This window comes from Coregonus clupeaformis, chromosome 10 (genome assembly GCF_020615455.1).
Source record: "Coregonus clupeaformis isolate EN_2021a chromosome 10, ASM2061545v1, whole genome shotgun sequence".
Classification (NCBI taxonomy): Eukaryota; Metazoa; Chordata; class Actinopteri; order Salmoniformes; family Salmonidae; genus Coregonus; species Coregonus clupeaformis.
Window position 1 is genome coordinate 32,587,787 of NC_059201.1, and position 13,954 is coordinate 32,601,740.

A 13,954-nucleotide genomic window follows, 5' to 3' on the forward strand; every position below is an offset into this window, starting at 1 on the left:
CAATCAGGAGCTGATGAGCTGAAGGTTTGTGGAAGGGAAGAGACACGGTCTCCAACCTGGGCTCTCTGGAGGACAAGAGTGCTGCACGTCCACTTCCAGGAGGAATATAAGGATTTGGAGATACTTACCTTTGGGGAAATACTCACCTTTGGATATATGCACCGGTGGAAATACGTGTGGGACATTTGGAAGGACGTTTTGCTGGGTTGGCCACTAGCTGCAACGTGGAAGACAGTAAGACTGGGGGAAAGTTATTTGAGCGAGGGAGAGTTATGATTTTGGATGTGGAAGAGACATCCCTGAACTGTTAACCCTTAAGAGCCACCAGAGAACAGTATTGTGTTATACTTTCGTTAGTTTCCCAAGACCTTTAATAAAATCCTTGTTTTGGTTGAACCTGGTCTCCTTGCACTACTTGAGCAATCCCGCTGAAAGCTGTGTAGCCTCTCGTGACATCACAGATGGTGGAGAATACGGGCACGCTCAAGCGTTAATAGTGCATGTCAGAGGAGGATACCGAAGGTTTGATCACCCAGTTTTCCAAGTTGGCCGTAGGCTCCCGCCGACTGAAATGGAGGACATATTGAAAGCCCTTGTTGCTGGCCAGCAAGCCCAGATGCAAGCAAACGTGGCTCTCTTGGAGGAGCAAAAGAAAGCCAACCTTCTGAAGGCAGAGGAATTGCAGTTGCAGAGACAGAGGGTGGTCCAAAATACCCGCCCAATAAAGGCAAGTGACTTTATATCTAAGATGGGAGCTACCGATGACATTGAGGCATACCTGCATGCATTTGAGGCCACGGCCACTAGGGAAGCCTGGCCCAAGCAACAGTGGGTTGGTCTGTTAGCCCCCTTTCTAACCGGGAATCGCTGAATGCTGTCCGGGACCTGGGCCCTGACCAGGTTACTGACTATGATGCCCTGAAGTCTGAGATCCTCAGCAGATATGGACTCACAAAGTTTGGTATGGCCCAGCGCTTTCACAGCTGGACCTTCCAACCAGACCAACCTCCTCGGGCGCAGATGCATGAACTTGTCCGAATCGCAAGGAAATGGCTGGATCCGCAGAGGAATACAGCAGTGGCGGTGGTGGAGGCCGTTGTGGTGGATCGTTACCTACGCGCCCTGCCTTATGAGGCAAAACGGTTCATCAGTCAACAGGCCTTGACCACGGCTGATCTGACCGTGGAAGCTGTGGAAAAGTACCAGGCCACAGCGGAGATGCTGAATGCTTCCCGAAAAGACCCCAGGAGTGCGGCCCCACCACAAAGGAAAAGAACCCGTCCAAAGGACCCCAAGGTCTCGAACCCAGCCACGTCAGGACTTATCCCGGCTCCAGGGGGAGCCAGAAACCAGGCGGGTCCAAGAAGAGTACACCAGGAGGGGGAAACTCGACAGTGTTACCGGTGTGGGGAGATGGGACATATCTCCTGGCAGTGTGGGAAACCAGCCGAGGAACCTATGCCCACTGCGGAGTCCTCCAGCTCAGCACCCACACACCGTTTTGCCTCGCTCTTGGGAGTCGTAGATGGCGGCCCCGATCGACCCCCCACCTGCCCGGTACTGTGAATCACCATGATGTGGAGGCCTTACTGGATTCTGATAGCCGGGCCACCCTGGTGCGTAAGGATTTGGTGGGCCCAACGTGTCTGACCCCGGGGAAAGTCCTCCCAGTTTCCTGTGTCCATGGGGACACCAGAGAATACCCCATTACTGAACTTACAATGACCAGCACACGGAGAACCATACACACGACGGCGGGGGTGGTTGATTCCCTCCCCGTCCCTGTCCTAATTGGACGAGACTGCCCAGCCTTTTACCCACTCTGGAGAGAGTCTCAGGAGAGGGATAACCCGAGTACCTCGGAAACGGAGAGGCAAGACTCATCCTGGGAAGGCTCCGGTGCAATCCTCCGAATTACTCACTCCCGCCCGGGCTCTGATAGGGATGGCAGGTGCCCAGACCGACACAGAGACGGAGCTACAGAATCTGGACAAAGAACTGTCTGGTCTGAAGGGGACCGCTGAGAGGTATCGTTTGTTAAAGCAACAGTTAGACATGAAGACAGAAGAGTTAGATATCCTCCAGGCTAAACTCCAACAGAGCTCCTTCCATAAGCAACAGGAGGAGCTGGAGAGGCTGCGCAGGACCATCGAGGAGTGTGAGGAGACCCTGCGCAGTAGTAAGGAGGTCCAGAAGAAGGCAGAGGAGAAGTACAAGGTGTTGGAGTACAAGATGAAGAATGCGGGGGCAGAGAGAGAGAGGAACTGAAAGCTGCTCAACAGAAGCTAAACTCTGCTAAAACCAAGGCTGATGCGTTCAGTAAGAAACTCAAGGAGAGACAACAGGAGGCTGAGTCCCTGGTCCTAGAGGTGGAGGAGTTGAAGAGAGAGCAGGCTGGCAAGCACCACGGCAATGCGGACGCCCTCTCCCGGCGTGATGCCTTCTTCGCTGCCTTTACCCCGACGAGGACGTCGGTCCCGAGGAGGGGGATGTGTGATGTCACGAGAGGCTGTGTCCTGGAGGGACGTTACATCCCCCTGAGGTGGCTGCAAACCCAGACAGCTATGGCTCCATCTGCTGGTATGGTCAGGAACTCCAACCCTCTATGGCCAATCTTCCCACGCAGCTGAAACCAATCAGGAGCTGATGAGCTGAAGGTTTGTGGAAGGGAAGAGACACGGTCTCCAACCTGGGCTCTCTGGAGGACAAGAGTGCTGCACGTCCACTTCCAGGAGGAATATAAGGATTTGGAGATACTTACCTTTGGGGAAATACTCACCTTTGGATATATGCACCGGTGGAAATACGTGTGGGACATTTGGAAGGACGTTTTGCTGGGTTGGCCACTAGCTGCAACGTGGAAGACAGTAAGACTGGGGGAAGTTATTTGAGCGAGGGAGAGTTATGATTTTGGATGTGGAAGAGACATCCCTGAACTGTTAACCCTTAAGAGCCACCAGAGAACAGTATTGTGTTATACTTTCGTTAGTTTCCCAAGACCTTTAATAAAATCCTTGTTTTGGTTGAACCTGGTCTCCTTGCACTACTTGAGCAATCCCGCTGAAAGCTGTGTAGCCTCTCGTGACATCACAATATATATATATATATATATATATATATATATATATACAGTCGTGGTCAAACGTTTTGAGAATGATACAAGTATTGGTCTTCACAAAGTTTGCTGTTTCAGTGTTTTTAAATATTTTTGTCAGATGTTACTATGGTATACTGAAGTATAATTACACACATTCCATAAGTGTCAAAGGCTTTTATTGACAATTACATTAAGTTTATGCAAAGAGTCAATATTTGCAGTGTTGACACTTCTTTTTCAAGACCTCTGCAATCCGCCCTGGCATGCTGTCAATTAACTTCTGGGCCACATCCTGACTGATGGCAGCCCATTCTTGCATAATCAATGCTTGGAGTTTGTCAGAATTTGTGGGGTTTTGTTTGTCCACCTGCCTCTTGAGGATTTTTTATTTTATTTTTTATTTCACCTTTATTTAACCAGGTAAGCCAGTTGAGAACAAGTTCTCATTTACAACTCCGACCTGGCCAAGATAAAGCAAAGCAGTGCGGTAAAAACAACAACAACACAGAGTTACATATGGAATAAACAAAATGTACAGTCAATAACACAATAGAAAATCTATATACAGTGTGTGCAAATATAGTAAGTTATGGAGGTAAGGCAATAAATAGGCACAATAATTACAATTATAATTTAGTATTAAGGCTGGAGTGATAGATGTGCAGAAGATGTGCAAATAGAGATACTGGAGTGCAAATGAGCATAATAAATAACAATATAAATAACAATATGGGGATGAGGTAGTTGGGGGGCTAATTACAGATGGGCTGTGTACAGGTGCAGTGATCGGTAAGCTGCTCTGACAACTGATGCTTAAAGATAGTGAGGGAGATAAGTGTCTCCAGCTTCAGAGATTTTTGCAGTTCGTTCCAGTCATTTGCAGCAGAGAACTGGAAGGAATGGCGACCAAAGGAGGTGTTGGCTTTGGGGATGACCAGTGAGATATACCTACTGGAGCGCAGACTACGGGTGGGTGTTGCTATGGTGACCAATGAGCTAAGATAAGGCGGGGATTTGCCTAGAAGTGATTTATAGATGACCTGGAGCCAGTGGGTTTGGCAACGAATATGTAGTGAGGGCCAGCCAACGAGAGTGTACAGGTCACAATGGTGGGTAGTATATGGGGCTTTGGTGACAAAACGGATGGCACTGTGATAGACTACATCCAATTTGCTGAGTGGAGTGTTGGAAGCTATTTTGTAAATGACATCGCCGAAGTCAAGGATCGGTAGGATAGTCAGTTTTATGAGGGCATGTTTAGCAGCATGACCACAAGTTCTCAATGGGATTAAGGTTTGGGGAGTTTCCTGGCCATGGACTCAAAATGTTGATGTTTTGTTCCCCGAGCCACTTAGTTATCACTTTTGCCTTATGGCAAGGTGCTACATCATGCTGGAAAAGGCATTGTTCGTCACCAAACCGTTCTTGGATGGTTGGGAGAAGTTGCTCTCGGAGGATGTGTTGGTACCATTCTTTATTCATGACTGTATTCTTAGGCAAAATTGTGAGTGAGCCCACTCCCTTGGCTGAGAAGCAACCCCACACATGGTCTCAGGGTGCTTTACTGTTGGCATGACACAGGACTGATCTAGTCTTCTCCGGACAAGCTTTTTTCCGGATGCCCCAAACAATCGGAAAGGGGATTAATCAGAGCAAATGACTTTACCCCAGTCCTCAGCAGTCCAATCCCTGTACCTTTTGCAGAATATCAGTCTGTCCCTGATGTTTTTCCTGGAGAGAAGTGGCTTCCTCGCTGCCCTTCTTGACACCAGGCTATCCTCCAAAAGTATTTGCCTCACTGTGCGTGCAGATGCACTCACACCTGCCTACTGCCATTCCTGAGCAAGCTCTGCACTGGTGGTGCCCCGATCCCGCAGCTGAATCAACTTTAGGAGACGGTCCTGGCGCTTGCTGGACTTTCTTGGGCGCCCTGAAGCCTTCTTCACAACAATTGAACCTCTCTCCTTGAAGTTCTTGATGATCCGATAAATGGTTGATTTAGATGCAATCTTACTAGCAGAAATATCCTTGCCTGTGAAGCCCTTTTTGTGCAAAACAATGATGATGGCACGTGTTTCCTTGCAGGTAACCATGGTTGACAGAGGAAGAACAATGATTTCAAGCACCACCCTCCTTTTAAAGCTTCCAGTCTGTTATTCTAACTCAATCAGCATGACAGAGTGATCTCCAGCCTTGTCCTCGTCAACTCTCTCACCTGTGTTAACGAGAGAATCACTGACATGATGTCAGCTGGTCCTTTTGTGGCAGGGCTGAAATGCAGTGGAAATGTTTTTTGCCATCATAAAAACTGAGGCAGCTTTGTGAAAATTTATATTTGTGTCATTCTCAAAACATTTGACCATACATATAAAGGGTGGCTACTTTGAAGAATCTAAAATATATTTTGATTTGTTTAACTCTTTTTTGGTTATTACATGATTCCATATGTGTTATTTCATAGTTTTGATGTCTTCACTATTACTCTACAATGCAGAAAATAGTAAAAATAAAGAAAAACCCTTGAATGAGTAGGTGTGTCCAAACTTTTGACTGGTACTGTATATATACCAAAAACAAATCCCACCAAATTAGGGCACTAGGCCTTTATTACTCCTGTATGAGCAGAGAAAAATACCCCCTCCCCTCTCGACAGCACCCCAACCCCAAAACATCTACCCGCGGCAATGTACACACTGCACCGCAAGCCAACTGAATCTTTTAATGAGGCCTTGGGAGAAAACAATACAACAGTAAAATCAGTCCACCCGATTCATTATGTATTTAACAGATGATTAACAATGCTGAAATAAAGTAGATTTGGTGCTTTCACTGAGCTAGTACAGCTAGTTCACCCCAAATGAACTCTTCCAAACACAACAAAGAGTGCAGCACGGCAGAGACCTATATGTAGGCAGAACTAGAACAACATCAGTCAACAGACACAACCATGAGAACATAAAACATAGTAGTCATTTATATGAATGTATTAGATGATTTAAAAAATATATGTACTTTCTATCTCCTATAACTTTTACAAAGTCCAAAGAGACAGAGAGAGAAAAAGAGAGAGAGATTGGAGATTGAGGAGGAGAGAGAGAGAGAGTAAAAGAGAGAGAGGTCAGGTCATCCAATTTTACTCTGTGTCGGGGGAGAAATCATGTCATACAAATTAAGTAAACAAGCAAATCCAGTTTGGAAACACCTCTATTACAGTAGCCCATCTGTCACGCCCTGGCTCTGGGACTCTTATATGTTGAGCCAGGGTGTGTAGATTCTATGTGTTTGTGTTTCTATGTTAGGATCTAGTTCATGTGTATCTATGTTGGCCGGGGTGGTTCTCAATCAGAGGCAACGAGAATCAGCTGTTGCTTGTTGTCTCTGATTGGGATCCATACTTAGGCAGCCTGTTTGGCACAGTGTATTGTGGGATCTTGTTCCGTATTGGTTTGTGTATTTGACCGTGGACTTCACGTATCGTTTTGTTGTTTTTTGTTCGTGTATTGAATATAAATAAAGTATGTTCGCATTCCACACTGCGCCTTGGTCCGCTCCTTTCGACGATCGTGACACCATCACATGTCCAGCTGTAGACAGAGGCAGACTAAAGGCCCCTAAATGGTTCCAGGAGAACTCCAGAGTGTTTTCACTTATCACAGCAATTTGAAGGTCAATTTAGCTGTCTATGCCTAGAACTCAATGCTCTGCAAAGCTTCTGGATCTTTTGATGTGTCCTTCAGCTTTGTCTCCTGTGTTCACTCTATACCCATCTCTCTTACCTAAGTTGACTACAGGAGCAGACCCTTTACCTGGGAGACCTATGAAAAATAATACCAATTACGGGGGGTTCATCCTTGGACTATAATACTGTATATACTGTTACATTCCCCAGCAAGAAAACCAAAAATGTCACTCAAACAGAAGGGGGAACTAACAAAGAGTCAATGACAACAACCTAAACAAAACAGGTGGGGTTTTAGAAGGGGTTCTAAAATACACTTATGGGGGTGTCCACTGAAAGTTGCATAGCAACAACAACTGGGACCTAAAAGACACCCACCATGAGTGCCCACTAAATTTATCCACTAAGAGGCAAACAAAATAAAAACCCACACCAAACTTAAAGACAGGAAGCAAACCAAAATTATGGAGCAAAACAAAAACAGGGAAGATCAGATAAAGGATTGATTGTCTAGAAATCAAATAGGGAGAGCAAACTAAAGGTTCTAACCCTCCACATCTATCAAGACCACTGGAGCACTGGGCCAGCCACTCTTAAATGGAATGGTATCAAAGACGTGGTTTCCATGTGGTTGATACCATTCCATTGACTCCAAGCCAGCCATTATTATGAGCCGTCCTTATCAGCCTCCACTGGTATACATAGTCTATTAATGTCCGTATAGGCTTCCAAATCCTTATTTTAATGGCCTACATGATACTCCATAATTATCCCTCATCTAATATGTGGTTCTGTTCATGGACATAAATCTGATGAGCATTAAATCAAAGCCCATTCACAAACTGGACAAGGTAATTGTATTTGTTATCAAGACATTAGTTATTAAATAAAATCCCAGGGGGAGACAAAGAGAAATCAATGTTGCCATGGTAACAACCCCCCCACCCCCATCCCCTGTGCTGGTGGTGACAGGCAGGTCACTTGAGAAAGAGAACCTTTCGATTAAAGGGAGGAACATGTTACCAGTTTCACTGTTAAAAGTGACATTGTGTGTCTAGGAATTTGTAATGTGCTGTCATTAATTTAATCAGCGTGAGGAACAAATAGAGCGACTTTCATAAAATGTGTTTTTTAGAGAAAGTTAAGCCACAGCAGTTGTTGCTCAGTGATTTCTCATGCTCTCTGTGACTTCCTCCACCCAGCTATTGCTACCTTCATTGGATAAACTTTCTTATTATTATTTATACAATAGACACCTCTCATGAGTTGAAAACCTCTTCTTTGAAATAAAGGTAACCAACAGCAGCCTTATTCCCTTGCCAATAATCATCAATTGGCCAAAGTCAGCATTTGTATACAGTGAGGGAAAAAAGTATTTGATCCCCTGCTGATTTTGTACATTTGCCCACTGACAAAGAAATTATCAGTCTATAATTTTAATGGTAGGTTTATTTGAACAGTGAGAGACAGAATAACAACAAAAACAATTCAAAAAACGCATGTCAAAAATGTTATAAATTGATTTGCATTTTAATGAGGAAAATAAGTATTTGACCCCCCTCTCAATCAGAAAGATTTCTGGCTCCCAGGTGTCTTTTATACAGGTAACGAGCTGAGATTAGGAGCACACTCTGAAAGGGAGTGCTCCTAATCTCAGCTTGTTACCTGTATAAAAGACACATGTCCACAGAAGCAATCAATCAATCACATTCCAAACTCTCCACCATGGCCAAGATGTCAGGGACAAGATTGTAGACCTACACAAGGCTGGAATGGGCTACAAGACCATCGCCAAGCAGCTTGGTGAGAAGGTGACAACAGTTGGTGCGATTATTCACAAATGGAAGAAACACAAAAGAACTGTCAATCTCCCTCGGCCTGGGGCTCCATGCAAGATCTCACCTTGTGGAGTTGCAATGATCATGAGAACCGTGAGGAATCAGCCCAGAACTACACGGGAGGATATTGTCAATGATCTCAAGGCAGCTTGGGACCATAGTCACCAAGAAAACAATTGGTAACACACTACGCCGTGAAGGACTGAAATCCTGCAGCGCCCGCAAGGTCCCCCTGGTCAAGAAAGCACATATACAGGCCCGTCTGAAGTTTGCCAATGAACATCTGAATGATTCAGAGGAGAACTGGGTGAAAGTGTTGTGGTCAGATGAGACCAAAATCGAGCTCTTTGGCATCAACTCAACTCGCTGTGTTTGGAGGAGGAGGAATGCTGCCTATGACCCCAAGAACACCATCCCCACCGTCAAACATGGAGGTGGAAACATTATGCTTTGGGGGTGTTTTTCTGCTAAGGGGACAGGACAACTTCACCTCATCAAAGGGACGATGGACGGGGCCATGTACCGTCAAATCTTGGGTGAGAACCTCCTTCCCTCAGCCAGGGCATTGACAATGACCCAAAACACACGGCCAAGGCAACAAAGGAGTGGCTCAAGAAGAAGCACATTAAGGTCCTGGAGTGGCCTAGCCAGTCTCCAGACCTTAATCCCATAGAAAATCTGTGGAGGGAGCTGAAGGTTCGAGTTGCCAAACGTCAGGCTCGAAACCTTAATGACTTGGAGAAGATCTGCAAAGAGGCGTGGGACAAAATCCCTCCTGAGATGTGTGCAAACCTGGTGGCCAACTACAAGAAACATCTGACCTATGTGATTGCCAACAAGGGTTTTGCCACCAAGTACTAAGTCGTGTTTTGCAGAGGGGTCAAATACTTATTTCCCTCATTAAAATGCAAATCAATTCATAACATTTTTGACATGCGTTTTTCTGGATTTTTTTGTTGTTATTCTGTCTCTCACTGTTCAAATAAACCTACCATTAAAATTATAGACTGATCATGTCTTTGTCAGTGGGCAAATGTACAAAATCAGCAGGGGATCAAATACTTTTTTCCCTCACTGTAGGTGTACTTAGGCCCTACTGTATATGACAATATGCAAAATTTGACCTTTCCCTGTAATATCTACTGAATGCTGCTGAACAAATATGTGCCTCCAGTACGTTACTTCCCTTCTCTTAAAGAAGGAGCTACTACCTCTGTTAAGTGAGCTGGTCTAATAGAAAGTGTCAGGTCCTGGCGCAGGCCTCGGCTTCCTCCTCACGCTGAGCAGAAAGATTCATTTTGATGATTTTCTCTCAGCGAGCGCAGGCGGCATTGGGCCTATTGGGGGAGAGCTGGGCTGTGAGTCGAGGCGCAGACGGAAGGTCACCTCAGTTTTGGACTGCTGCACTGCTGCCAGCTCCACAGTCCAGTAGAGCAGTGAAGAGAAATTAAACACCAGCACTGACACACCAGCCACCTAGAACATGCTCTGGGCTGAAACATGAATATGACAAATCTCCAGCTGTATTCCCACACACTATGCCAACAGACAGTATTAGTCTTAGTCTATTTTAGTCTATTAGTCTATTTCAGTCATTAGGGAGCACTTAATCTGGTTTCAGTTATTGCTCCAGAACCTCGCCAAATATATCTCTTTAAATTTGATCTCCATTTGTCGCCATAGTTTTAGGGGTGACCCCATTCTGTCAGATTTGACAAATGAAAATGATTTAGGCTGTATTGGCAGAAACACAGACACAGCCAACCTGTGCATTGGCATTTATCTGTTGCATCATGAATTGTAAGAATAATCCAACCCAATGAAATCACAGCTACTCTCAGTAAATTATTGTCCTGACTTTGACCCCTCCAAAAGCATGGCTTATTAACACATAGGGTCAGCATGCCTAGCCTTAAGTGTACGTATACAGGTCCTCTAATGCCAAGGCAACAGTTTTTTTTTCTCTGCACACCTGTGAAAGGGTACATGGTGTTTTTGTGGTCTTTGACAGTGGTATTTCAGTATTTCAAGCTTTGTGCCTGGGGGGGGGGGGAGGGGGGGGGCATAAGACTGCTGCCAGCTTCCTTCAAAAGGTGTACCCAGCTCAGGGTTGTCATGGAAACAGGCCGCTGGGATGGGACATGGCGCAGACTACCACACATATTTTCAAAATAATAATTGATTGGCATCACAGTTACGTTCCGATCGTCAGATGCCCATAAACACAACACAGCCTTGCCTTGTGCTCTGTCAGCCCATCATTTTCAACACAGGACATAAGTATCCCCAAAGGGTCTGTGACATTTAATGACATTTCCTCACAACTTCTCCTGGCATCTCACGAGTCAGAGAAACATAGACGAAGAGAGAGAGAGGGCATAGGGAGAGAGAGAGAGAGACAGAGAGAGAGGAGAGAGAGAGAGAGTGAGAGAGAGAGAGAGAGGGAGGAGGGAGAGAGAGGGGGAGAGAGGAGAGAGAGAGAGAGAGAGAGAGAGAGAGAGAGAGCGAGAAAGAGAGAGAGAGAGAGAGAGAGAGAGAGAGAGAGAGAGAGAGAGAGAGAGAGAGAGAGAGAGAGAGAGAGAGAGAGAGAGAGAGAGAGAGAGAGAGAGAGAGAGGGAGGGAGGGAGGGAGGTGGGGAGGGAGGTGGGGCACACCTAGTGCATGTTCTGATGCATAATGTAAATGGAAATAAAATGTTGCCAGTTTTGTTGCAGCAATTCAATGACGAATAAAAATGTAACATGTGTAACAACATTTCCTAAATGGATTCAAAAGGTCATGAGTTCGACTTCAGGACAGGAAACAATATCTCCTTGGTGGTGCTTGCAAGATTGCAAGGTTATTTAACTGAAATCTAGGTGAGAGATCCCATAATTTTAGACAACACAAATACACATTGACATAATCTCACAGCCATTACATTCATAAAGATTCTGTAGCAGGTATACTATTTCTACTGCCCTGCTTATTCATTTTTCTGCAGTGAAGTAGCACATTAGAGTTAGATGAGATGGTCTCTGATGATACAGATAGGGAGGGACAGTTAGAGAAAGTGAGAGAACAGAGGGATGAATATGTTATCAGGGGAACACAGACTGAGATGGTCTGATTGCTCTACAAAGCTCTGAGCTGTCAATCAACATCAAACACCAACATATCCTTCCTGCATTATCAGCTCCCAATAGGCACAGACTTTCCTAGAGAGAGAGCCAATGAAATTGGGATTTGAATTGAGGTGGGGTTTTTGGTTCTCAATGAGCAAGCTGCTGAGTAGCATGGGACACACTCTTTTCACGCAACTTCGATACAGCTACGACCGGAAGTGACTTTTCGTAGCAGCTTAGGAGAGCATTTTCGCTAACCCTAAAACCCTAAAACCCTTTTCCTAACCTTAACCTCAGTCTCCTAACCTGCTACGTTAATCCTCCTAACCTGCTGCCAAAAAGTCACTTCCGGTCATAGCTGTATTGAAGTGGCGTGAAAAGAGTGTTTCTCGGGTGGCAGAGGATTAATCAACATTCAACATCAATCTTCATGTTCCCTCCTCTTTACCTCCCATTGAGCTTCTTGGTGAAAGAGCAGTTATGGTGGATGAGAAACAGACTAATGTTTGATTTGATCTCAACCATGAAAATCTACATTAATGTAACAACCAAATGGAGAACTTGACACAAACAAAGAATCCTTCAGAAGGCTCAGTTATGCCGCTCTAGACCCCTGTGAAATTCCATCTTATAAAGTATAAGAGGTGCAGAGAATTGGGAGCTGCTAGCATCTGTCTGATTAAAGCAGGGCCTCTGACTGTCAGATAATGCAGCAATCTGTGCATTATCAATAATCACTTCCTCCTTTGATCTATGCTCAGCGACTTCATATTCTCCTCTCCCTGCTCCCCACACCCATCTCATCTCATCCTGGAGACTGGGCAAGACAAGGGAGGACACTGTTGCCCTATATGTCATTAACGGCAGTGGGCAGCATGTAAACACTGAAGATCTGTCCTCTGTGTCCAGTGGAGTCTAGGAGTCAATCAGCTTGGGAGGCTTGTCTTGACATTTATCCCCATATGTCTCCTCTTCCTGGTTTCCAAACCTTTCATCTGTGGTTTTGGAGGGTTGTTTGCTCCTTGAAGGCTTTTTACAGCAGTAATTGGAGACTAAACGGGCAGATATGAATTATGCTCTGATAATTGCTTTTTGCAGCATTTCAGTCTGTTGTTATATCTCTCCACTCTCTTTATCACAATCTACACTGTGGCTACACCTACTCTCTAACTGATCAGCACTATGTCATCATGTAAAACACCATATTTTCATTTCCCCCTCATAGCATGTTTTCATTTTTATTTAAGTTTGATAGTCATATGGAATTATGGGAAACGCCTACTTTGTTGTCAAAGTGCATGCTAAAGGTTTTAAATAAATACGTTTCTAAAGCAGATTTCTGCCCGTTTAAAATATCTGATGTAACATAGCCTACAAATAATGACACATGGCCTGGAAATCGTATAAAAAATATGAGGAAAAGGCATTTTATTTTTGCTTGCTCCTCAATATACAACATATTTGCGTGTGTAAATCACAACAAAATCAGTGATCGTTGACAGATTCTAGCAAAATAAAATAAAATATTCTGAGAATTTACAAAGCCTTACCTCTACTTACCTAGTTAATAAACATTCATATTTATATTGCTGGTTTACAGTGTTTTCTCTGCAAACTTAAGTTCTAAATAAAAAAGTAATGTTTACTAATGTCAAAAAAGTTGTTCAAATTATAGTTGATACAACATTACAGAACAATTTCTAACAATATTCAATAGACAGTATATCAAGTCTAAACTTACTTTGTCAGCTTATATTGGCGTCCATAGACAAATTGGTTTATATATTTCAGTGCACAACAGTTAACAGTTAAACTGTTTTACGAGAAAAAACAACAACATTGCATTCTCTAAGAATACTACCAGAGTAAGAAATCAAAATGGATCCAATTCCAGCTCCTGCAAGCTGATCCAGACTGAATCCATTCCAATTCCCATGCTGTGCTATCAAAACAAGTACTAAAAATAAAGCACTGTGACTACCAAGTCCTGGGAGCTAAACAAAGCTGTCATATTGAGTGTCACAAAGGGAGCAAGATAAGAAAGGTAATGCACTAAAAAGTCTGAAATACCAGTCAGTCCTTCGCCTCATATGAGCAAATCAGAAAACGGAGAAAAAATAATATTTCATCTTACTGTCACACAAAGAAGCGAAAGAAATGTCTTTGTGCTCCTAAAATACAATTATTTCTGATTTACCCCACATGTAGTATCTCTCGCTATGTAGTACGGTCATTC